The sequence below is a fragment of the Balaenoptera physalus genome (assembly GCF_965194825.1).
Source record: "Balaenoptera physalus genome assembly, chromosome: 6".
In the NCBI taxonomy this organism is placed as follows: domain Eukaryota; kingdom Metazoa; phylum Chordata; class Mammalia; order Artiodactyla; family Balaenopteridae; genus Balaenoptera; species Balaenoptera physalus.
In genome coordinates this window covers 58,265,147-58,292,873 of record NC_138885.1, presented here as the reverse complement: position 1 = coordinate 58,292,873, position 27,727 = coordinate 58,265,147, and the positions used below count along the sequence as shown (strand labels likewise).

Genomic DNA, 27,727 nt, shown 5'->3' with positions numbered 1-27,727 from the left:
CACCTGTTCTTAAAAATTCCTCAGACTTTTCTGCTACTAACTACTTCCTCTCCACAGATAACCCCAGACACTCACACTGCTCCTGGAAGCTTGCTCATGTCTCCTTTTAAACAGCCTTGCCAACCAGATTAAACAGTCAGTCGATTTAGCACGCAAGACTCAAGAAGAGATAAGGAAACAAATCTTTTACTCTCTTCCCATTGCAAATGCTCCACCAGCTCCCTCCACCCCCCAAATCCTCTCTAGGGACTTTTTCTTCCCTGTTCCCTGGGTAAAATCTAGTAAACATTCCATAACATTTATGATCCCTTTCCTATCATAAACACCTTTAAATCATGAAAGAGACTTAGTTCAGCAATTAAATTGCCTTGTACTCTTACCAGTAAGTACTTTGAAGCTTTTTTTAAATTAAAGCTTTTCCCCAGGCCCCACTGGGGGTTCAGTGAGGGTGGAAAGCCTGGAGCATCTCCTGTACTTGGGTCCACACCCCACTGCCCTTCTCTTCCTTCTCCACAGTGAACAGCTCTGGGCCTTTCGGTGTTAAAAGTAGAGGGAGGCAAGAGAAGTAAAGAGCAGGAAAGATCGGCTTGATTGGAACCCAAAATATTCAGTGTTAGTTTCATCTAGGATAACAGATGTCTTAAATTTGAGTCATTTATCTTCTTTTGTGTTGTATTCATGAGTTTTCGGAGGATCCTTTTGTTCTGGAGGAGGCTAAATTAAAATTGTTCTTTTAATTCAGGCTACGGATTCGTCTAGCATAGTATTGCCCTGCCAGCCACTAGTTTCCTATGGTCCATTCTACGCGGACTGTCTCTCTCACCAAGTGCCACACAGGGGAAAAGTCCATTTAAGTTGCGTCCAAGTTCCCCCTTGATGCTCACGTGCACCAGTGGGAAACACTCAACACCCATGTATTTTAGGTATTCCTGAAAGAACTGCTTCTCCTCGCTCTACCATCTGAAACCAGCCAGCCACAATCACTCACCTTTAGGAAGGTTTTTCAGGGGCAGATCCTGAAACACTAGTTAAGCTCCTTGTAGAATGAACTTGAAACCCTGCTCACACAGCTTAAGGTAAAGAGGAGGTCCCCTCTCTTCCACCATGATGGGAGAATTAGAAGAAATGCATTGTAACCCTTTTCAAAGAAACTTCCCTCCAATTTCCAGTGTCATTCTTCCATCTGGTCCAACATTATTTAAAGACTGGTGGTAGGGGTTCAGTTAAAATTGGCAATACTTACTCAGAACCACCTCCTTTGGAAGCTCTCCTTAGGGACCTAGCATTTTGTTTTGAAATATACATATGGGTGCCACCTATTCTTGGGTCTCAGTCAAAAGTAAGGAAAATATTGTTGCTTTTATCATCTTGTTGCAAGAAAAAGCAAAATCCTGTTTTCTCCCTAAGAGGATTCTATAGCCATATTTTGAAATAAGAAAACTTCTCTAGCTGCAAAAGAATTGGTGGTTCTACATTGTCCTCCAAAGATACTGTGTTATACTGTGTACCACCCTTGGCTTAAGTGTAAAACTGAAATCAACTACTGCATCATGGTATCTCCATAGGCCTCTGGTGTACCTATAGGAAAAAAATATGCTTAAGTGTGAATATTTTCTGAGCTCCTTTGGTCTTGCTGCTCAGTAAAAAAAAGAAAAATCTGCTAGAATAAGAAAAAGAAAGAAAGAAAGGCAGTGTTTGGAGAAGTTGAAGGTTTTTTTCTCCCCACACTTCAGTAGGATAGTTACTTCAGAATACTCTAGACACACAAAGCTGGCCACCAGAAGTAAAACTTAGATGAGACATCTAAAGAATGGGAATAATAATAATATTTTCCTTTAAGAGTTTTTGTCAGAATTTAAACTGTGAGTCTAAGTAGTGAGTATTCATTAAATGTATTATTACCATTATCTTTATTAAGGTGTTTGACATTTTTGCCTGTGACAGATGTGGTTTTTATTGTAGTTATTGGGTTTTATTATGTTACGATCTCTGTGGATTTATGTTCATTTCCCTGCTAACTAAAGAGATTGAGCATATTAGTGGACAATCCAATGATCTGATTTTTTAATAGGATAACTTAATGTTATTACCAGTTTTTAGACATATTTTGTGTTTTCTTTACTATTCTTAGTTTGATTCTTTTTCTTCTTTCACATCTTTTGTCAAATTAATAGATTTTCATAATCCTCTTTATTTTATTCATCTATCTATTTGGAAGCATTAGGTGGCATTTCCTTTATTTTTTTCTTAAATTTTAACATACATATTAACTTCAACCTTCCTCAAGAAGTTAAAATTATTTTGTATTTCTATTGTCCTTCTTATACAACTTTCTATTGTCCTTCTATTGTTGTGTCCTTATACAACACAGAGTTTAACCTTTTCTATCAATCGAACACCCGACAGTCCAATCTTATCCTAATATCCAATCTTATCCTTTAAAAGATACAAGTGTTAAAATTACCAGTATTTTATAACTCTCTGTTTACTGAGGCAGACTGTAAAGTTACATGGCATAGGGCATGGTTACAGGGAAAGAAGAATTGGGAACAATAATGCCATCCTCTCAGCTGGTATCAGCTTTTTTACTTTGACACATGGAAGATATTACTCCTTTGTCTTCTATCATCTATTTTTCCTGGTGGCCTACTGTTATATTTAATTATTGTTGCTGTTTGGGTTATGTCTCTTTTCTTCTTGGTGGTTTTTAAGATTTTCTCTTTATCATTGATGTTCTGCCGATTAACTGCAGTGTTTCTAAAAGTGGATTCATCTTATTTATTCTGCTTGGTACCCAGGGTGTATTCCCAATGTAACATTCTTTTTTCAAATCTGAAAAATTGTCTCTAAATATGGACTAATCTGACATTATCTAAAAATATGACTCTATCATTTCTTTCAGTCTCATTTAGAACGCCATTGATATAACTGGGTATAAGGTGGAGCTTTTCAGTTTATTCCTCATATTTCAATGCTCTTTTTCTTTCTTTTTTGCTCAGGCTATGTTCTGCATAAATACCTTAGGAAAATATTTTAACTTACTAATTTTCTTTTCACCTGTGTCCACAGTATATACTAGTTATTGATGTTCCCCTCCTTCGCCCGCCCCCCCCAACTCCCAGTACCTATAATTGTCTTTTTTTTTTTTTTGGCCTTGCCGTGCGGCACGCGGGATCCTAGTTCCCCGACCAGGGTTCAAAGCCATGCCCTCTGCATCGGAAGTGCAGGGTCTTAACAACTGGACTGCCAGGGAATTCCCTATAATTGTCATTTTCAAAGCTTTGAATTGGTTTCTTTTCTCATCCACCAGATACTGTATCATGTTTGCCTCTTTTTCTTTCTTAATTTCTTTCTCTTTTTAAAATTAAACTTGTTTCCTTCATCTCTCAGAGACAATCTTATTTATGTTCAAGCACTTGTCAGACAGTTGTAAAAATATATTATCTTTTCCAGCAGTGCTTTCCCAATGATAATGTGCATATTAGTTACCTGATGCTTATGTCAGACAATGAATTTTGATGTAACTGGTCCAAGGTGAGGCTGAGAGTCTGCATTTCTGACGAACTCCAAGGTGAGGCTGATGCTTCTACCCCGAGGGTCAAGGTCCTAGAGTTTATGATCTATTGTTTGGTATGTTTTTTTATTGTCAATATTTATTTATTTGGCTACGTCAGGTCTTAGTTGTGGCATGCAGGAGCTTTTGTTGCAGCATGTGGGCTTCTCTCTAGTTGAGGCACACAAGCTCAGTAGTTGTGGTGCACGGGCTTAGTTGCCCCGCGGCATGTGGGATCTTAGTTCCCCAACCAGGGATCAAACCCGTGTCTCCTGCATTGGAAGGCGGATTCTTAACCACTGGACCACCAGGGAAGTCCCTATTGTCTTTATTAGCCTTAGATGCCTTCATGTGTTTGGGATGTTTGTTTTCAGACTCATTTTGAGTGGAAATTATTTTAACTTAGATCTGTTGTTTTCCTCCTCAAGCAACTTGTACCCCACCCCTGACACACACACACACACCTCCCATTCCTGTGATTTTACGACTGACACCACGCAACTCCTTGGGTTCCTGGTCCAGAGCCAAGTCTTTTAATGATGCTTATGTACTCCTGGTGTGCGGACTACTGGGAAGGTGTCAGACATGTTCAAGGAGACAGTGCACACTTTTGCTCATTCCTGGTCTTGAATCTATACCTGTGTCCTTCTCCCCCCAGGAGGTGAGTAGCAACAGTCCCTTTTATTCCCAGCCACATTTCATGAGTGGAGCAGTGGACTTCCGGCCCAAGCCCCTGGCTTCAAGCAGTGAGATCAGATCCCACTTCCTATCTTACCACCTTGCACGAGCACCTTTAATCCGCTTTACTCTCCAGTAGCCAAACACCTGGATTCAGGAGGTCTCTGGCTCAGTCCCACTCAGCCGTTTTCATTTCTGTTCCATTGCCTCTGTAGAAATGTTTGTCTTCTTTTTAAGGACAGGTATATATTTTGGCTTTATCTTTGAAAATTTTACCTGTTACCATCATGTATTTGGAACAGAGAGAGTGGACCAACATGTGAACATACACAGACACCTCAACCAGGTATCTTTTCCTACATTTTTTAGCTGGATCAGAGTCTTCATGTGTGGAATGAAATTTAAGCACAGATCTTAAAAAAATACAAAGTGAATAATTATTGGTAATTAAAGGTTGGTTCCATCCTTTTATATGTCATTTTAAAAAATTAGGTGTAAAAGTTTTGTTTTAGAAAAGAGTGTTTTTCGAAGTGAAGTTTAAGTACCATACCTTGTGTGTAGAAATACTCCAGAACTTGTAAAAAAAGAAAAGTGTTATGAAGAAATATCACATATAAAAATGTAACTTCTCCAAAAACTTAAACCAGAAAAAAGGCATTTATGTATATTTAAATGGTAATATTTAAGTGTATATCTGCCCAACCCACAACTGAACATTAATTCATATATTTACTGACTGCCTATATGTGTCTACAGTGAGTCTGGATAATTCAGTCTGCAAATCCCTCCATGGTATTAAATTCATAATGTTGAAAGGGACCCTAATCTGGTACAATTGCTTTCTTACAAGACTGTCTAATAAACTGCTTCAGAAAAAATAATTTGTCTAAAGCTTTCTTTCACAAATATCAGAATAGTCTTCTGCAAGTTACTTTTGTGATTTGTTGCAGGGACTTTTGTGGCTAGTGGCAGTGGAGCAGATTGGAATATTCTCACCGTGGGAGTGGAGACCCAGTCCAGCCCTAATTCTGTCCCTAATATAAGATCAGAGTTTAAGGCAATTTATTCTGGCTCTTTGTGTCTCAGTTTCACATATAGAAAATTACCGAGAATTTTGCTTTGCTCTAACAAATCACTGGGAGGCTGAAACGTGGTAGCAGGCATAAATAAGTTTTTAGAAAAGTTAAATAAGAAGGACAGTGAATTCAAATTAGCTATCTATATCGCCTCACTTTCAAGACTAGGGCTAACCTTCTCCCGTTAGGAGCTCAGAAGACAGTAAAGGACTGCATTATTTTGGTAGTCAAATCTAATTGTATCAGCAGCATATGGCACATATAAAATACACTTTCTTTCATATAATGTGGTTTTCCAGGAGGCCTTGAGCTAAACAACTCCTTACCCTTCTCCCTCTTACTACCATCCTTCTCTCTCTTTTACAACATCCTTCTTACCTTTTGGTTAGCGGGTCATAAGCTCGGAATGAATTCGGAAGCTAAAACATATTTCAGCAATTAGCACCCTAGAAACTCAAGCTGTTTTTTGGCAATATTCTGAAAAGATGATTTCAGCACCTTTCATCCCCAGCTTGCTTGATAATTCACATTCCTGTGTCCTTGGACTTGGCAGGCTCTCCAGTGCTAGAGGCACATTCTTAGGTTGGTGAGGAAAGTGTGAGCCACTTAAAGATGCTAAATAGGGACGTCAGCTACATCTGAACTAGATAGACTGAGTTAGTGGGGTTTTGTTCCTGGCCCGTTCTCTCTATTTTTAAATGTTATTGTACTCAGAGCTATTCTGAACATTTTAGTTAACTCCCTGCCATCCACCTACCTATCTTATTATTAGCTACTCTCTCTAGAAATATTTTTAAAGAAGTTTAAAAAGAGATGAAACAAAATGTCTTCCAAACCACTTCTACATCTGGCTTCAGAGAACTGAGCAGCTCTTAGCTGCTTTTGTATCATATTTCTCAGAGGCAGGAATAACTGAAAGCCAAAAAGAGACTAGGGAATTTGGTCCAACATGGAAAGTCCTTTATATTTTAAGTTACTTTACATTCTCAGACACAGGTGATAATTACCCATTCAGAAAAAATTAATGTTTAGTCCTTCCCTAGTTAAAATAACAATGGCATTGTGAACATTAACGAATAAGGATAATTACAATTGGGTTTTTTTTGAGAAGGTACATAACCATTTTTCCTCCACTCCCTCAATTCACAAACAAGTGTTTCCCAACCAGCCAAGTGTATATCTTGTTTGTCTCCAAACTGGATCTAAATAAAAAGTCAGTAAAGTGACCGAAAGCCTAGAGGGGACCTAAGAGAAACCTACATGAGGTTAATGCCAGGAACTTATATCCTCTATTTGGGCTACTCAAGATCTCTTTCTTTTCTTCTCTTTGGCTGCTTGCTCTGGTAGCTGGTGTTGCAAAGAGTTCTAATTCTAAAATTGTGTGATCAAAAGATTCTAAAGAAAATAAACAATAGGAGTCTTTGGACCATAAGTTCACTGTACACATTTAACATAGGGTATCTAAGAAAGAATAGGGTGTGCATTTGGTTGGAGAGTGGCAAAAACTTCAAAATCAGGAGGTTAAGGTTCTGGTCCTAACTCTGGTTGGTTCTCTATAATACTAAAAAATCTCTCAGTTGGGAACGCATGTCAAAATACACTACTAGCTTTCCTACCATATATTCCCAGATATACTACTAGACCCCACCACTAAGTTCTCTGAATCAGAGTCTTGGAGAGTAGAGCTCAGTTGCATGTTTTTAAAAGGTTCCACAGAGGATTCTGATGTGTGCCCCTCATGGACAAATACTAAGCCAGCTGATCTTCAAGTTTCCTTCCCATTTTGGCATTCTTTGAGTCTGTGACTCTATCTATGTATCAGAATTCTAGCAAATTGTTGTAAAGAAGAAACTAGAGAAAGAGAAGCAAAAATGCAAGCAGAAGGAAGTGTGTATAAAAATAAGAAAAGAAATCAATGAAATCTAAAACAGTAGAACAACAGGGAAAATACATGAAACCAAAACTGACCTTTTAGAAAGCTTGTTACAATCGGTAAAATTCTAGCCAGCTTAGTAAAGAAAAAAATAAAAGAGAAAAGACATGTTATAAATATCAGAAAGATGGGCTATCACTACAGACTCTGCAGGCTTTTAAAATAATTAGGAAATACTATGAATGATTCTTCATAAATTCAACAACATAGATGACGTGGACCATTCCTCAAAACCCACAAACAACCAAAACTCACTCTAGATGTAATAGATGACTTGAATAGTTCTATAACTATTAGCTAAATTATATTCATGTTTTAAAACCTATCAAAAGAAGAAATCCCCCATGGCCAGGAGATTTCACTGGCAAATATTTAAAGAAAAAATATCATCAATTCTACACCATCTTTTCCAGAAAATTACAAGAGGATAATACACTTCACAACTAGGCCAGTGTTATCCTGATACTAAAACGCTAGGCAAAGACAGTATAAAATCAATAGTGCTTACAACATAAGCAAGAATCCTTAATAAAATACCAGCAAATAAAATCCAGAAGTATATGAAAGGAATGATACCTCATGACTAAGTGGGGATTTCCCCAGGACTGTAAGTCTTGTTCAGTATTTAAAAATCAATCAATGTAATGGCCCATATTAACAGTCTAAAAAAGAAAAGCCACCTGATCCTATCATTTGATGTAGGAAAAAACACACGAAAAAATTAAACATCAATTCAAAATAAAAACTCTCAGCAAACTAGGAATAGAAGATAACTTCTTCAACTGGATAAAAATTATCTACATCCCTCCCCCCAAAAAAGAAGCTATCATCGTAGTTAACAGTGACTTAAAGATTTGCCCCTAAAATTAGGAGCAAGGCAAGGATGCCCACTCCCACCACTTCAATCTAGCATCATACTGGATGTCCTAGGCAAAACCCATAGAAACGTACAACACAGGGAGTGAATCCTAACAGTTAATAATCATGTACATTAGCTCATCAGCTGTAACAAATGTTCCATACCAATGCAAGATGTTAATAGTGAAGAATAACAGAGGAAACTGTGTGTGAAGACGGGTGGGTAGAACGGGGAGTATATAGGAATTCTGTATACTTTCTGCTCAATTTTTCTGTAAACCTAAAACTGTTTTAAAATACAAAGTTTATTAATTAAAAGACAAAAGTTAATTTTACTATATATTAATTTCAAAAATAAAAATTTTAAAGAGACATAGAGAGGATAACTAATTAATTACCCAAAAATGGAAGTGACTAGAAGGCCCGGTGAGAGAGGGACAAGAAAAATGCAGACTTTTGCAATGGATATCTTGCCATCTTTATATTCCAGTTTCAGTTGGTTAATTAATTCCTTTCTCAATCTATTTTCATGACTGACTGGAAGTAAGAATTTGATTTTGTTTTACTTTCAAAGAAGGAAATTATTATCATGCAATCCTTGTTAATATTTCAGGTAGCCTGAAGCAGTAGTTTCTTCTGTTGTTACTGACAGAGCCATTAAACTGTGATTCCTTTTTAGTAACCTTCTTTCTATACATTGCAGACTCCATTCAGCTGCTTCTCAAGAGTTATTGAGATAGCTTGAGATATTGTTCCACTACACTTATCATCCTCCACATTTTTATTGAAGATATTTGATTGGTACCACAACATGTCTGGATTAATATATAATAAACATCTTTTTAAGCAGTGACCAGTCCTTTTATGATATGGCATAGCCACACTATTATGATAAATTGCCTTAAACAAGTTCAACTTGATAACTATGAAAAAGGTTATTACATTGTTCTTCAATTATCCTTTTAATCAATCTCCCAGGATAATCATTCTGCCTAAAAATATGTTTCTCAATACTAATTTAATTATCTAGGTGATTCTCATCACTAATCATTAGAGTGTGATTCTCCATATTCTTAACAACTCTAACTTAAATGGGTGATTAGACTCAATATGCAGGATATTACCTGCACGGTGGTCTTGATAATATATTCTCCATTGTAACTATCTTCGCTTCATCTTACTAATAGATGTTAAAAAAGAAAAAAATCTCTTATTAAACCCTTCCACAGTAAATCATATATCTAAAGGAAGATTACTTTTCAAAAAAAAGAGATAATAAAGGACTTTCTTTCCTTTATGCCAAGAAAACCTTCGTGTAAAATTTTGCCACCCTGACTATCATTGAGCCTTTTAAAGTAATAGAAGCAAACATCCTTTCAAAATATTGGCAAAGCGTTTAGGGATCCTATGTTGAAGATGTGGATTTAAAAAAAAAGATGTAACTTTAATTATGGAGAGTAGAATAGTTCTGGGGCTCTTCTAGTTTTGTTTAGTATCCCTCACTAGACTAATCCATTTTCACAAAATAGGCTTGATAAAGCAGTCCTGATTTTGCCATGCTGCAACATACACCACCTAGTGACAACTGGCAGAACTTCAGTGTAAGTGTTTGTGAGGTACCACTAAATACAAGCTCTAAACACATCTCTGGGTTAACCTTCACCTTCTACATGACAGTGTGTGAAATAATTTTATACATTCCTCTCACTTACATAATGTCTTCCTCTCTTAAACATGTTTTCCTCACCTCAGGGCCAGTCTTTAACCTGTGTTTATAATTCTTTGTTATAAACTATGACTTTGCTTGGGTTTTAGGAAAATGTCATCTAGACAACCCTACTTGCATCTGAGTTTGGGTTACAGAGCAATTCCAGAACCAGTTTCTAAGATAAAACAAAATAGAAGCTGTATTCTGACCCTTTCGTGTGTGTTTGTTGACTCGAGTTAATAAGTTTATTGATTATATTATAATTATTATTATTTATACTTTAGGTTCTAAAAATTTATAATTTATTATAAATTTCTCAATATGGAAATATTTTCAAAATTACTTTTGTTTTCACTCTTTAAAATTTAACTTTTATACGGTAAAAATTCATACAGTAAAATTAGATACAGTAAATTTTTTATTCAGCAAAATTAAGGAGATATTTTTAAGCTATTATAAAATCAACATATTCTGCAGACATCTATTTTAACAGTGAAGAGAAAGTTGACACACTCTCACTTATTTGAATATTAGCTTTGATTTTCAGGAAACTTTCTCATATCCTCCCTTTTCCCAGGAGAGTAAACATATGCTATTTCCTTTAAAACAAGATCCTGTCCATTTGCTTGCCAATGATTGTGATGGTTTGCCAGAAAAAGAAAAAATACATCCCACCATTTTTTGTCACAATGACTTACACCAGCTTAAGCAGCAGACTTCGTAAACCAAGACTTATCACTTCAAGGTTATTTCCATGTGACCTGTGGAGAATACTCATGAATAGGAGGGGAAAGCATGTGGCTTTCTCTGCTGTAGGGCCGAACTCCTCAGTGCGAGACTAGAAGGCAGTCCTGAGTGTTGTGAAGTAATCATTAAGTTACACGCTTGTCATTTCTTGTACATTCACTCAGAACTAATGCACATCCCTTTTTCCAATTACAATCATTCCACCATTTAACAAGCACAAAAGGCCTTAGATTCCAATTTGCCACTGATGCCTCCCTCTCACTTGCTTATTTCTTGGAATTTCCATCTTGCTAGGTGTGTGTGGCTCCAATAATATGGAGCATTCACTTTTCCTAAAACAAACTTGCAAATAGAGGTGACAAGAACAGCTGGTCTCACGTTGGAGGTCAGGCCATTTTCACTGTTTTGATAATTTTTCTGTTCCTGCAATTCTTTTCTGCTGTTTTAAATACATGTTATTTCTTGGTTTCCTTATTGCCAAAGCTAAACATAAATCACCTTGTGAGGTGCTATATATGTTTCTGTCCAGGCTTCTCTGCTGGTTGTATCAAACCTTCTCTGGTATATATGTCTCATTTCATTTGGTTTCTCAAATCGGTTTCTGTCTTCACAAGCACATGACATAAACAAGCAATCAACAGGCTAGAGAAACACCATCGTCTTCATACTTCGTTAACTTCTGCTTCCTTCAGTGAGTATTAATATGCCAGAATGAGCTGTGAAACGTGCTAGCTTTGGATACGCAGCCTTAAACACGAGCTACATATAAGAGGAAATTGGTATTTTCATTTGCTGCACATGCTTTAATGATATTAAGCAATCTAATATGGTGCATACGCCAGATTTCAGTAATGCTTCTCTTGAGAATTTCAAACGGTAATAGCAATTTAAAATGACAGCCTTACATTTATATAGCTCCTTTCATCTCAGAGGTCTTTACACTTTATAAAGCTATATGGAGCAATCATTTCACTTACCCACCACAGAAATTCTGCCACCTCTAGGGCAAATCTGGTCTTACTTTCAAAATTGACTCAACATTACAGACAATTATGACAAGAGGCGAAAAGCAACAGTCAATGAAAACTGAATAGGGAATACAGAAAGGTAAAATAATTTCCAAAAGAAATTTTAGCCAAAAGGTAAAAATCAAGCAAACAAACAAAAATTCCCTGAGGTTATTTAATAACCACCAGTGCACAGGACTGTGAACTCCCATGCCAGCCACTATTCCATTTCAGGGATAACAAATTTAAGGGTAATTCTCTGAAGGTTGAATTTAGATTAGTGAAAGCAAAAACTCAAAAAAAAAAAAAAAGAGTTCTTACACAGCCAGAAGAAAAAAAAAAAAAAGGGCTTAAAGTATTACAATTCTAAATAAAGATGTGTCATGTGTCTCCCTGCTTAAAATCCTACCAATTCCCCTCTACTCCTACATACTTCCAGCACTGGACACACACACAATTTAGCACCCCAAATTTTTGAAAATTATTTACAGGATATATTACTTAAAAGCATTTTAAAGGCCTCTCAGGATGTCTGTGATCACTTTTCTTTTTCTAAATATAAATATATTTAGAAATTATGTAAGGAAAACTAACAACAAATTTACATTTAGGTCTGGGCACTTGGGTGGGCACCTAACGTGTTCTAAGTCGTTCAAGGCTCTGTCTAGACTTCACCGCTCTGCCAATGTCCGGAGTAAGCAAATGCAAAGCGGCCATAAGCAGAGCAAAAATGATCTCAGTGGTCACGCCTGCCCTGTCTTAACTACCTTTTCTTGCCTGGTATTGCCAGTGTTGCTGGTATGCCCACATTCCACAACCCTTTAAACCAGACAATCCCAGCACTTCTAGGATATCCAGAACTATTCTAGGTATTGGGGTCAGGACTCTTTCAAAACCAGACTCTCTCAGAGTCCTGAGCACTGTCGAGAGATAAGTGCTTTCTTCTTTATCTCACAGTCTTCTCCTCCTTATGGCTAATCTGTTGTACTTTAGGCATTATTGAAAAAATTTAGGCTATGGGCAAATGTGAATTCATTTGAGATTTTTTTACCTCATAGCTAAATCCTAGGCATTCTCAAGGAAATGTTGGGATTTGAGAACTCCATAAAATATAGAAATAGCAGCTGGATGAAGAATTGCCTTTTAGTAAGTTCATTATGTAGGGAATATTTTTTTATTTAAACCTAATTGCATTCGTTTAAGAAATTACAAAAGTGACATATCTATTGAAGAAAATCTAGAAAAGACAAGAAAACAGAAGAAAAAAAGAAAATGTTACTGTTAATACCTTAGGGAAAAGCTCCCCCCCCCCACCATTTTCTTGGGTTCATACATATCTTCCCAACTTTTTGTTTAAAAATATATGATAATAGTGGTGTGCTGGTAAATGTTTAACACTGACTCTCCAGAAAAATAAATACGGCTCTGATTTGTAGCATTTGCCAATTTCCATAGTGAAATTACTCTCACCATGGCTGATAACAAAACTTGAATAAGCCACAGGGGCTTGGGAAACTTAAATGAGAGGCAGGTTAGGCAGGAATTCTGGCAAACGGAAGCATTCATGCTCCACCACTGATGACACATAAACCCCATGTTGCCGGATATTATTATTTTTAAAAGGAAACCTCCTGAATACTGTAAAAATACCTTTTGGGTTCAGATCTGTCCTATGTACCAGGATCTTCTGCCCATAATAGTCACTAGCAGTGGCTTGCCCTGCAGTGGAATTCGAGATATTAGCTTTTCCTTGTATCTAATCCCTATAAGAAATAGGTCTTATTTCTACCTCATCTATTTATTTCTCAAAAATGTATGCAATATTTGTTGACAGTAAGACCAAAGTGGTTTTTCTAGCATGACAGTTTTAACATGTCAGTACAGTAGACAAATTAGCAAGTGTTGAAACACTAGCAGTGATGCGTATTTTTTCCATTTTAGGTGATACTAGAGTGTTTGCGTAGAGCCACCAGTTGCCTATCCTCCTACGTGACTTATTACCCATCTTTGAGTTGTCAAATATGTAATGTCCAGCTGTCACGAGCCCAAGAAATGCCAATCTGTCTAGTTTGGGGAAAAAAAAACCTAGAGAAATATGATTTCCAATGGGATTTTATATCTAGTTTCCCCCAGACAGGAAAATGAGTATTTTCATGCTAAGAGAGGACCAACAAGCCCACTTCTTGCTACAGACTTTACTTGTAGCCCAACATACAGCCTTTTGGGTATAACATCATCCTTTTGAATTGTTTGCATAGTTGATTTAAATTCACAGCATGTTTCACACACTCTTAGATACAGTGTAGCAAGTTCCACCTGTAGGAAAATATTTTTTTCTTCCTTTTATAAACAGAACACTAGTAGTGTAAGAAGAGAAACATTTTCAAACCTCAGAAACAACCAGCCCTTTCCACACTTATGGACTAATGCAAAATTTTTAATACATTTTTCCTGTGTAGCAATTGTTTTGCTTTGAAATCTCTGTTATCGACTACCCTTCATAGTAAATGATAAATGACAATGTATGTTCCTCAAGGTGTACTATTTCAAATTTGGGGCAAAGAGCCAAGTGTTAGTGTTAGAATTCTAGTTTTCCCCCATGTTCTCCTGTATTTGAAAAACAAAATTTTGTAATAAGTCCAAATTTTTGGAGTCTTAAGTGAAACCCCATGGTTCAGCAATTGGGTGTCAACAAAGTCAGGAGACCTGCATTCTTTTTAAATCTATTCTCAGCTAGTAACAACAGTTTCTTACTCTCTGAAATACTTTAATTTCTTACAGGGAGGTTTGTGAGGATCAAATGAGTTAATTCACATGAAAGTACTTTGCAACTTCAATTCCTTTGCAAATATAAGACAGTTTTGTTATTAAGAACCAGCAGGAGAGGGCAGTAGAAAAGATATGAGAAAGGGAATTTAAGTGAAAGCAAACTCTTGGTTCTCCACAGCATTGTTCTAAATTTGTACAAAGTTCAGATTTGATGGATGATTAAGCATGAGAAGCCAGTCAAGGAATGAGAGCACAGATGAAGCAGGCTAGGACAAATGCAAACTATGGACACTGAAAAATTCACATGAGCCCACATTTACATTGTTTATAATCTTAGGAGATTTATATATTTCCTGATGAACATCAACAGACCTCCTAAAAGGCTATGAATTTCAAGTTAGTTAAAATTCCCACGCTTAGGTTATATTTTAAAAGTTTTTCTGGATAGACTGGAGCAGTGATACTCAAACTTCATTGTGCATAAAAATACTCTAAGGACCTAGTCAAAATTGGATATTCTGAGATCTACCCATGAAGATTATGAATTGAAAGATCTGTGTGAGACTCATGAAGCTGTATTTTTAAAAAGAACCACTGCAAGTCCAATGTCCTGAATTAAGACAGAGGGTAGGAAAGTTCACAGTGTGCTTAAGGAGATGCTGAAATATAGAAGTTTCACATTTGGATGATTAGGAGCCTGGTAAGACTATTAAGCATAAGAAGAAACACTGTAGACTAGTGAAGACTATAGGCATTAATAGTCCCCAAGGACTTGTGCCTTCCTGTATCCATGCCCTTAAATAGTCTCCTCTGACATCAGCTCTAAGTTTCGCCATGTGACTTGCTTTGGATTGTTGGAAAATAGCAAACGTGACACAAACAGAGAAAGCGTTTGTGTGTTGGGGTGTAAACGCCATTACAGCTTCTAGGAGTCCTGTGACCATCACTATGTGAACAAGCCTGGGTGACAGTGCTGGTGACAGATGGCCAGTCACTTCAGTGTACTCCCCTGAGATCTGGCACCAATGACCAGACATGATGTTGAGACCATCTTTACACAACCAGCTTTACGATAGATAATGGCACAGGCTAAATTTGCAAGGTTGGATTTAGCTCTGGATGTGTTGAATTTGAGCTTCTGATGAAACATTTATGAGGAACTCCATAGCAGATAAGATGATCTGCAGCATAAGTGAACGGTTAGCAAAGGCCTAAGGAAAAGGGTTTAGAAGGTACTTACTCAGAGATTGTAACTTAGACCATAAGAGTATAAAATTGATACTAGAGGACTTAGAGTAGAGTCTTAACAAAGACCTTCCTTTAATTTTCTCAGAGGAAAAGTAAACAGCAAATAGCAGAGCCTTGAGGAACTGAAAGGTGGTCAGGAGAACCAGGACCAGAATGTCACAGAAAACAAAAAAGAAGAGACTTCTAGAGAGTCATAGCAGAAGGGTATCAAATGTTCAGAGGAGGCATAAAATAATGGCTCAAAAAGGCCTGTGGTTTGAGCAGTTTAAATTGGTGGGTGTAGAAAAATGATACGAAATTGACTTCTGGTTTTAACGGCTGAAGGAAGGAGTTAGACACTGAGTGTCAGATGCTTTTCTCTTTTTTTAAAATTCATTTACCTATTTTTTGGCTGTGTTGGTTGGGTCTTTGTTGCTGCACACAGGCTTTCTCTAGTTGCAGCGAGCAGGGGCTGCTCTTTGTTGCGGTGTGTGGGCTTCTCATTGCAGTGGCTTCTCTTGTTGCAGAGCACTGGCTCTAGGCACGCGGACTTCAGTAGTTGTGGCTCGTGGGCTCTAGAGCGCAGGCTCAGTAGTTGTGGCGCTGGGCTTAGTTGCTCCACGGCATGTGGGATCTTCCTGGATCAGGGCTCGAACCCGTGTCTCCCTGCATTGACAGGCAGATTCTTAACCACTGCGCCACCAGGGAAGTCCCCTCAAATGCTTTTGAAGAAATGGGGTAAAAGAAAGATAAGAGGAAGAAGATACATTTTTAAATAGTTAGAAAATGTCAATAAAAACCTGTTTTATTAACAATTTGATGCATCATTCATTAAATGAGACAGTAAAAGCCAAAGGGATGTATTCAAGTTAAATGCATAATTTTTATTTTGATATCTTTGCCTATCATGGATTATCTTTGATATCATTTCCAGAAAATCCATAGAAAAAATGCATACTTAATTTAAGTGTCACTTATCGAATGTATGGTTTACCTCTGTTCCCTCCAAAACCTTGCTAAAATGCCAGGAAAGTTTGGTTGTTTGATTTGTTGATTTAACAAAAAAATTAAGGCAAAGGACAAAAAAATGAGGGTAAAGAAGTGGTAAATAAGACAGCAGAATATTCTGTTCTCTGTAATGGACACCAACACAACTTTGGAAAATAGAATGGTGGTGAATGAATCATAATTGACTTGGCAGTTTGGGAAAACTGAAAATTAACTGCTTTAAGAGCAAGAAGCTAAAAAGCAAGCAAATTTGCAAAGCAGAATCCTGAATATGATTAGAAATTAAAGATACTAGGGGCCTAAGAAGATAGGAATTAAAGAAAATAGGAGGATTTTGTGACATTTGTAAGAAACATTCAAGCTTTCAAGTCTCTTCTACCCATTCATCCAGGTCAGCACTCCTCCCAGATCATCCTAAAATTGGGTTTTCAAGACTAAGCACAAGTAAAATCAAGAAGACTTACCGAAAAGTGGTATTGACAGTCTACATATTGAATTTTGAGACCACTAATCCCCCTTACTCTACCTGGCTCTAAGAACACTGGCTATGTTGAGCATACGCCAACCCTCCACCCACTTTACCCAGTGTTAGAGATCGAGAAATTTGCCATCTAGAATAAAAGATGTGCAGATACTGATGAGCAGAAAGCCTCCAACAAAATGAGAACTTGGGAATTCAAAGTATGTTAGCAGATATTTCATTTTAGGTTTGGTAACTGAAGTCAAGGAAACTCAGAGTGAGAGAGAAACAAAAAGAGAGAAACAGACCATAGAATCTAACATATGAATAATGGAAAATTCAACAGGAGAGAACAAAGAAACAGCAGGGAGGAAATCATCAATAAAAAAGTTAGAGACACATTTCCAGACTAGAAGAACAAGAGGGGACAGTTTCAACAGACCCAGTACAACAAATAATAAAAGAACCCCACCAAAGCACATTGCTGTGATATTTCACTATTCTGGCGGTTAAGAGAAGATCCTAAAATCTAACAGAATATGAAACAGACCTATGCAAATGATGAGAAATCAGAATAGCATCAAACTTCTTGACAGCCTTGCCAGAGGGAAAACCAATGGGCCAAATCCTTTAAAGTTCTGAGGGAATATTATGTCCATCCCAGGATTCTATACCTACTCAAATTATCAATCAACTCTAAAGTCATTTTATCATTAATTAGTCATGCAAGTTTTCAAAATATTTACCTCCAATATACCATTTTTCTAGAAAGTTTTGAAGTTGCATGCTCCACCAAAATAAAATGAAAAAAAAAAAGAAAGAGAAAGGTATGAATTAAACATCAGAACGAGTTGAGAAATATTCCCAGAATAATAATACTGGGAGGTGCTAAGTCAACAGCCATGTTAGAGTTCTAGAGAACCAGCCCAGATTGAAGCCATAATTAAACTGACATATTATTTGGTATGTTTGAATACAAAGAAGAGATATGTAGAGTTCTGTTAAAGAATTTAGGGATGAAAAGGTGATTGGGATATACAAAACTAAACAAATGGAAAAATAAAGCAATTAACAATTGTAGGCACAGTGGAGAATATACGAGAGTTAAAATCTTCTATGGCAGAAAGTCAAAATATTTTTAAATTTTTAGAAAATCAAAAAATGGCAAAGTAATTTTTTAAAACTTCAGCAAAAAATGAAAAAGCCTGAAGCATAACTGAAAAATGTTATAATAGTTAAATATGTAGATACCTTCATTATACTCTTCTCTCTACTTTTTCATTTGAAAATTTATCTAATAAAAATAAAATTATCTAATAAATAATAAAAATAAAATAAATTGCTAAATGGAATATCAAGGTAAATACCAGAAGAAATAACAGAGATTGCTGAAGACGTTTGCCTCTGGAAAGCAGAAATGATTGGTAAGAAGATGTGGAGTAGGGCATTAGGGTAAGAATATCCTTTCTGTGAATGCTCATCATTATATTTTGATTCTTATAAGGAAAAATTATCAATTCCACTAAGATATGTTTTCATAATTGAAAACAAGTACTTGGGGATTTTTTAGAAAAAAATTAACTGATATAAGAATAACTTGGGTTTTTTAGAGAGAAACCTAGTTTTATCCAATAGAATAATTTAAAAATTAGCCAAAATAATGGTGACTATTAAATTTGGGGGAAATTCTGTATCTTCATAGGTTGCTAGTTTCATGTTCAAGGTTATTTTTCTGGGTTATAGTTAGAGCAGCAATTCAGAAGGCTAACCGGACTTGACCTTAGGAAATACATAGAGTGAGATACAAATTGTTTGCCCCATATCAAAAATCATAGAATCCTATAGTTAGAAACTGTCTTGGAAGTTATCATCACCCAGAACTTTCAGGTTGTTGATGAGGAAACTGAGGCCTCAAGTCATAAATTGACATGTCACATAATTATATCAGCATAAAATTGTATAAAAACAACTCAGCAGCTGGCAAATCACATAACTAAATTTTGTTCCTTTATTGGGTATGAAGGTATGAAGACAGAGCTTATTTTCCGCCAAGAGAATGACAGTCGAAAGTTGCTAGTTGCTGGGGCCACCTAAAGATAAATCTTTGTATTTGGACGCATTCTTTGTTTCAGGAGACAAATCAAGATAGTTTATTTACACACGTATAAGTCAAATACCCATTTAAAATGAGATCATTTTAAATCATCTTGTAGATGTTACAAATAAGTGTGGTAATTACAATGGGTTTATTTTTAGTCAAACTGTGCTCTTGAAGGAAAGTAGAAATGGATTTTGTTGTGTGCTAAATCGTTTCCCCCTATAAGATATATATGTTGGAGCCCCCAGTATCTCAGAATGTGGTTGTTTTTGGAGATGGAGACTTTAAAGAGATCGTTATGTTAAAATGAGGCCCTTAGAATGGACCCTAATCCAATCAGACTAGTGTCCTTATAAGAAGAGGAAATTTGGACCCACAGAGGAAAGATGATGTGAGGGCATTGTGAGAAGGTGGCCGTGTACAAGCCAAGGAGAGAGGACTCAAAAAAAAAAACTAGACCTTGATCTTGGACTTCTAGCCTCTAGAACTGTGAGAAAATAAATTTCTGTTGTTTAAGCCGCCGAGTTTCTGGTATTTTGCTATGGCAGCCTGAGTAAACTAATGCAGACTTCAAGAGGAAGCTTTTAGAATGGAGTATGGCTTGTCCTGTATAATCAAGTACTACGGACTGTGCTGTCGCCTGGGTAGAGGAGTCTGCTTTTATGTATGTTTTGGGGGACGTGGGGACTTGGAGTGAACTGGAAGAGTGGAGCTGATTCTGGGCCCCATCCATGGCAGCTGCTCCAACCCCTCCTCGAGCTGCGCCCTGAGGAACTTAACGTTAATGGAAACTTCAGAGTAGACACTCTTGCTGAAAAAGGAAGGGTGGAGGGCTCAGAATTGTATTCCTTAGAATACTAAATGAGATAACATCATATTTTGTACTCCATGTTGGTAAAGCTGAACTTCCATGTTTTACTCCACCTTTCAAATTTTTACAGATTTATTTTTAAAAAAAATTAGGGCAGTTGTCCATGAATCTAAAGGCCAAGGCTGGGCTTCCCTGGTGGCGCAGTGGTTGAGAGTCTGCCTGCCAATGCAGGGGACACGGGTTCGAGCCCTGATCTGGGAAGATCCCACATGCCGCGGAGCAACTGGGCCCGTGAGCCACAACTACTGAGCCTGCGCGTCAGGAGCCTGTGCTCCGCAACAAGAGAGGCCGCGACAGTGAGAGGCCCGCGCACCGCGATGAAGAGTGGCCCCCGCTTGCCACAACTAGAGAAAGCCCTCGCACAGAAACGAAGACCCAACACAGCCATAAATAAATAAATAAATAAAATTTTAAAAAAATAAAATAAAATAAAGGCCAAGGCTATCTTTTAAACTAGGATTTTACAATACTTCACACAGTTCTGTAGTGAGTTTCTACTTTAAAACTTATTAGGATGAGAGTAGGAAAAACTGTTATCTTTTCCAGTGGTCTTTGATTATAGCATTTTTGCTTATATACATGGATAACAAGCTTAAAATACGTTTCTTAATCATTCTATTTGTGAACATTTGAGTGTATAATATTAGATAACACAGATTTCAAGTCAGGCACCTGAGTTTGGTGTCTAGCCTCACAACTGTGAGACCTTAGGCAAGTCACCTAGACTCTTTCACCTTAGTTATGTTGCTTATAAAATGAGAATAATACTACTGCCTAATTCACAGCATTGCTTTAAGGATTAAATAAGATGTATATAAATCCCTTAGCGTGGTACCTTGAAGATAAATCATTCTTTCATCAAACTGAGACATTCTAAATACCACGGAATTGCTTCTCTTCTAGATGTTCATAGAGCTTTTTCTAGCATGAATATTCTTAGACTCTTTTTAAACAGTCAAAATTTTTAAAAACACTTTTTTCTTTTGCCATCTGAGGTTTAAATCTTTCATTATATCCACATAAGTGGACATTTTCTTAACTCTGGAGAAGTTATATTGCTTTGTAAGCATAAAACAAAATTAGTGTTACGTGGCATTGAGTGATCCCAAGTCCAATCGCTTGACAAAAACTAGCCTGGGTCTACCTGTGCAGCATAATCTGTTTATTCTACATTGCAATATCAATTTAGAAATGTCACTTTTCTTGAGAAGCAAGTAATTATCTGGAAGAAACATATTTTATCACTCCCCGTGGCTGGTATCAGGCAGCAAATCTTCCATCTCTGGCACATGATCCCATGTTTCCTTACAAATTGTGCTGCTGAGCAGTACTGTACCTTAACACTTTTAAATAAGATCTTGACACTTGTGTCATTGTGCAGGCTCGGATCTGGGTGACAGGATTTTTTTCCCTTTAATTTAAACGCACTATTTTTCATCAAATGACAAGCATACATTATGGTCTCCATTCTAACCAAGGCTCTAAAGGCTATTTCAATTTGACTAGAGTGGTCTTCTGCCAAATGGCTACTCTAGGTTACACTGTGCACATTACCCACCAGAAAGCACAGAGTTGATGAGAGCGCACTGTCAACTATCCTGCACATCGATATGGGGGTTATTTGATTTGAAATTGGATTCTATCCTTCCTTGATCTGTTGTATAAATGGAGAAGCATGTGTTGAAATTCCTACACAGTTTATCAAGAATGTGATGTACCTTTCATCCTCTAGAGTTTGTCTTTTACTTTGTCGGACTCCAGCACAAGTTCGCATCTCAGTGATCAATATTCAAAGCTAAAAGTAGAAGAGCTTTTCTTTTTTTCGTTAAATGGAAAGAAAACTTAGGAAAAATTATTCTATGCATGTATTTCTTCTGGGATACGAGTTGGGCGCAAGTTGCAGACTTTTGTAGCAGAGTGGCTTCATGACCCTTCTTTAAACATTTAAGACTTAGTTCAGAAGTTCACTGAATATGATGAGACATGATTCTTAAGTATGGAGCCTTCAAAAAAACTCTTCTAAATATATAATATTCTCAGCCAGACATGTCAGTCATTGTCAAGATGAAAGTCGTTTAAATGCTAAGTTCCTGGTAAACTACATCTGTATTGTAGAGCTCTATTCACAAAGCAGTACCTTAGCAGTATGTGTAGAGCATACAAAAATATATCATTTTATTATGGGACATACTGAACTCGGTATTGTGATGTGAGTTTGGGAGGGAGGGATTTTGCTATGCAAGTTACATGCTTATCACCAGTATGTGGACAGCCCTAAGGGCAGCACAGAGAACTTCAGAGAAAACATATTAAAAGGGCATGGGGGAAGCATCGTTTTGACCTACATAAAAGGGCCTTTGTATAGATCTCATGAGCACAAGATTTTATTTTTTGAGTGGATAAAGATGTGCAGTTTCTTTAGAATCAAAGGTAGGTTGGCAACACTCTCAGTAAATGGCAAAATAATTATGAGTGTATTTGGTATGCAATGTAAAACATTTATCACTTTGAATGGTCTTGGCATCAGGGCAGCTGTAATAGGCAATCCCACAAGAATCCCTTTATAATTTAGCATTAATTGATGTTCCTTCATTGTAACAGCAGTTGATAAGTTAAAAGACACTGAATTGAAAAAGGAAAATAAAACGCTTTGACCAGTCCTTTACAGCTTCTGCCAGTGACTGGGAAAAAAATTAGCTCTAAAATACAGCAGACAGAAACAGTACCCAATCTTCTAAGAATAGGAGTGAGGACTGGTTGTGTTTGTGTTTATATGTTTATGACTGCATAGAGATTAAAATCTCGTAGCTAGCTTAGAAAAATGGACTGTTTCTAAATGTTTTAGAATAACTTTTCTTTTTTACTGCCTGTGTGGTAGATTGATTACAAAATAGCTCCAATTTTTCATCCTTTCTGGCATCCATGACCTTTGTGATGTGACTTGCTACTACTCCCATCAAATGGTTAATGCGATTTTCTCATCTCTTGAATCTAGACTGGCCTTGGGACTTACTTTGGCCAAGAAAAGGTGATGGAAGTGACAGTCTCCAGTTTGGAGCCCAGGCTTCTATTGGCTTTATTGAAACCCACCCGGCTGCCATGTGAACAGCCTGGGTTAGCCTACTGGAGGATGAGAGTCACAGGGAGTAGAGACGAAGTATCCCAGCTGGGGCCTTCCTAGAAGAGTCAACCTCTAGTTAATCTGCTGACTAACTGCGAATTCCTGTGCAAGCTCAGACAAAATCACTGGAGATTAACTCAAACCAAAAGAACCACTCCTCTGAGCCAAACCTAAATTGTCAACCTCCAGAATAGTGACCTAAAGAAATGGCTAGTATGATAACCCACTATGTTTTTAGGGTGGTCTTTTATGCAGCATTAGAAAACTGTTTCGGCATGGTAGATTAAAGAAGTACTGACTTAAACAAAAGGCTAAAGTTTTAGTTTTAATAGCATTAAGCTTCTGATATAAAGCCAATATTCTAGCATACTAAATTCTAGACTCTATATATTGTCCTTGTTTCCTTAGCTTAGTCCCTGAAATGCCCTTCCCAAAGGTCCAAATTGGACTCATCCTTCAAAGCCTAGGTCACATACTCTTCCTCCTTGAAGCCTTCTCTGATTTCCTCAGCCTACTCCTCGGAACTTCCTGGAATTTTAGTTTTACCTGTATAACGCCATGTATCATTTTCCCTTGTATTTGTTTTTAATATAAGTAATTTTTCTACCCCTCCAAAAGGCAAAGATGGTATTCCATCCATCTTTGTTACCCTCAAATCACCTTGTAGTACCTTGACAAAAGTAAACAATCAACAAATATTTTAATGAATAAATATGATGATATATAGGCTAAGAAGCCACTCTGGATCCCAGTCTCCCTCTCTATATTCTTACCGTTATTATAGGGAGCAGTTAGGCTGTTCACAGAGTATTTAAATAAATACAAAGGTTTAATTCTCTTAATTATCACTGCTATTATATTTTGCTTTTTTCCATGCATTTTGTATTCCTATAAAATTTTTATATTCTGTAAAACAGAATATTTTAAGCTTTTTTGAATAGATAATAGCAGTAAAAACAACAACAAACAAAAAGTCATTTGGTTTGTTAAATTTTTAAAGGAAAATTATCTTTTCAATACTTATTAATTCTATTAGACACTGTTTTTTTTTAAATTTCCAGATTTTTTTTCCCTCTGCCTCTTCATTCATAAGTTGTGTTTCTGATCTAGAGAATTAAGTTTTTGAACTTATATAAATATAAATTTATTTCAAGGTCCTTTATACATCTATAAATATAGAGAAAGGTATTAGGCAACTTTAGTTAAATTCTTTAAAATTAAGATATATAATTTTAGTTAAGTAAACTTTTGTCATCATTATCAAAGCACTTTCCTTAGGTCTTTTAGAGGTGATTAAAATTGTTTCAATTTTACCTATGATATTTTCCTGCTCTGTATTGCTTTGCTGCATTGGCTAATTTTTGTTGCTTCTCTGCTACATAAAATTGCAAATATCAAGTTAACTTTCACATCAGTGAAATGAGAAAAATTTTTGAAAAGCAATGATGATTAGGTCCACTGTTCTTTCCCATATTGTTTATGAAATAATAATAAAGTTGGGATGATGACTGCTTGTTCCCTGAAGACATTTTTCTCAAGTTATTTAAATCATATAATCCACTTAACCTTGGGTAAACTAGGCTCACTTTACTCCATTTTCTCAGTCACTACAGTAATATATATTAGAGAGTTGGATCAAATCTAGTCCCTATCATTGCTGCTTCAGAATATGAATAAAATATTTCTCCCTTTGCACCATTACCAGTATGCACTTAGAAATGTCTGCACTACAATTTCCTAGACTGATGTCTGTGAACCATCAGAAGTCTGAGGACATATTCTTGGGCAGCCCGTGAAACTTTCTAAATGTTGTACTTTCGTTCCTGTGATAATTTAAAAACACACACATACACTGTTAACTAGTTTTAAACAGGAAACATCTATTTTGCCAAAATAATTAATAAAATTAAAGATATTTGCTTAGAATAAGACTTTGGATTTAAACTGGTATTTCTGGACCTCTTGGGTCTAACAGAGAGAGTCTCACAAGTTCAAGATAATTTGTCACTTTAGACGTGGTTCATTTATTCCTCAAGTTTGAGAAACACTAGTCTATAGCCTAAGTGGATAAACTTTACTAAAATGACTGTCAGAAAACACATCAATTTATTATTTCAATTAACTAAGACTTTCTTACCTACTATGGACCTGGCAACTCTGATTGACACTGTTGTCATGGAGCTTTCAATAGCATAGGCAAAACTGACAATAAACAAATAAACCAATAAATAGACAGGTTGTTTGAACTGGTGGTGCATATAGACAAAATGACAGGCAGTTTTAAGACCAATCTCAGGACCACGTGGGTGAGTTCAGTGGGTGACAGGATTGTGTGCCTGAAGGCAGGTATTTGCTTAGCATGATTTGAATGTCTGGCTTAAATAACTTGGACCATCTAGGAATTCTAATACTCAGTCTTGGGTGCCTATGTAGCCTGCTAATATTCCATCTCTTATGATTGGTGGCAGGACTGCTATATTGTTTTTTTTTTTCTTGGTATAAAATGAATACAGTTCTATTTTATGTAAATAGAGTTGAGCATGATTATTTTGAATCAATACATGATCTGAGAGTAGGAACACAGTTTTTGCTTTTAATGTGCTCTAACAGGTTGAAATTTTTAACTATGTCTATATATCTATCTTTCCAAAATTTTGAAAGCTTATTTATTTTTAGAAATCCATAAGAATCTCAAAATATAAGTTTCACGCACCTGGTTGCCATATCTGTACTTCCTTCTGTTTGCATACATACTCAGACTTTCCTAGAAAACATCCCCATCACTAGCACCCAGGCAAAATTAATGGGTTTTTTCCTCTAATCCCATAGAACTGATATCTACCTTATAGCATTTGTATCACAACTGGTCATTCATACTTTATTTTGCTCCTTGAGGCCGTGAGTCCTCAAAGTCCAAGGAGCACTATTTAACAACTTTTTATAGAAGCATCTCATGTGGCAGGCACTAATCAAAGCACTTTTCAAGTATCAGCTGATTTGACACTCACAACATCATGCAGTAGATACTATTATTACCCCCATTTTACAGATAGGAAACTGAGACACAGAGAATTTAAGTAACTTGTCCAAGGTCACACTACCAGTGAGTGGTAATGCCAGAGTTTGGATGCAGTCAGTGCAGCCCCAGAGCCTGTGGCTTAATCACCAGATAATGATGCCTCTCATAGGTAACAATGAACGTCAGCTGAACAAATGAATCATGGTCCTTATGAAAAAAATTAGATTCTTCTAGCAAAGGAGTCCATTAAGAGTAACATGACGGTTAATTTTATGGATCACTTGGCTTAGGCTAGAGTACCCAGTTATATAATCAAACACTAATGTAGGTGTTGCTGTGAAGATATTTTATAGATGTGGTTCATATTTGCAATCAGTTGACTTTAAATAAAGGAGATTACCCTTGATAATGTGGGTGGCCTCCTCCATTCAGTTGAAGGTCTTAAGAGCAAATACTGAGATTTCCTGGAGAAGAAGAAATTCTGCCTCAAGACTGCAGCATTAACTCCTGCCCAAGTTTCCCAGCCTTTGAGCTTGCCAGCCCCCCAATCACATGAGTTAATTCCTTAAAGAGATTATGTCTATATCTTGGCTCATTTATTCCTTATGATGTCCCTCTGGAGAAGGCACTCTCACTGTCCCCATGTTAAAGCTGAGTACCCTACGCAGAGCCAGGATTTGAACACAGATAAACTGTCTGTAGAGCTTGCTCTTAACTACCCTGTGTTGCCGGCTCCAGGTAGGTACACTTGAGTACAGTGAAGCAGAGTGGGTCTGGGTGGAATAATTGCATGAAGAAATAAACAGGGGCTTCCCTGGTGGCACAGTGGTTAAGAATCCGCCTGCCAATGCAGGAGACACAGGTTCGAGCTCTGGCCCGGGAAGATCCCACATGCCACGGAGCAATTAAGCCCATGCGCCACAACTACTGAGCCTGCGCTCTAGAGGCCATGAGCCACAGCTACTGAGCCCACATGCCACAACTACTGAAGCCCACGTGCCTAGAGCCCATGCTCCGCAACAAGAGAAGCCACCGCAATGAGAAGCCCTCGCACCACAATGAAGAGTAGCCCCCGCTTGCCGCAACTAGAGAAAGCCCACATGCAGCAACGAAGACCCAACACAGCCAAAAATAAATAAATAAATAAATTTATTAAAAAAAAAAAAGAAATGAACAATTATTAAAAACCCATTATAAGACTATTACTTTATACACATTATCTTATTTAATACTCATAAAGGTACTGTGAGTTAAGTACTTTTTCCCCAACTTAGCAAATAAAGAAACAGGTCCAGATAATTTTAATAACTTGTGGAAAGTTAAATGAGCAAACATTGGTGGTGAGAGATTGGAACACACGTCTACCTGTCTCCCCAAATTTGTCTTTCCCATTATGGGACTATGTTACTACTTGATGTGCCTCAGTGAGCTTTGTCCCAGTTGAGAATATACACATCTTAGACCTAGTAGAACAGCATTTACTCATGGACCATCTCATCACAACTGCCTTATAGCTCAATCTAGAAACTATGGTATTTCATACTCCTTTTGAGCCCCACTGTATTCAACAATGACTTCAAAGAGCTTCATGATA

General features: G+C 36.9%; 1 long non-coding RNA gene across 1 annotated transcript in view; it reads right to left on the bottom strand.

Moving 5' to 3' along the window:
• Nucleotides 1-2,230: 2,230 nt before the first annotated feature.
• The window catches only part of LOC309662441, a 195,813-nt gene continuing 170,316 nt past the window's right edge, over nucleotides 2,231-27,727 (bottom strand). Inside the window, exon 2 of the long non-coding RNA XR_014264684.1 lies at nucleotides 2,231-16,222. This is a non-coding gene — a long non-coding RNA (uncharacterized lncRNA). The remainder of the gene's footprint in view (nucleotides 16,223-27,727) is intronic.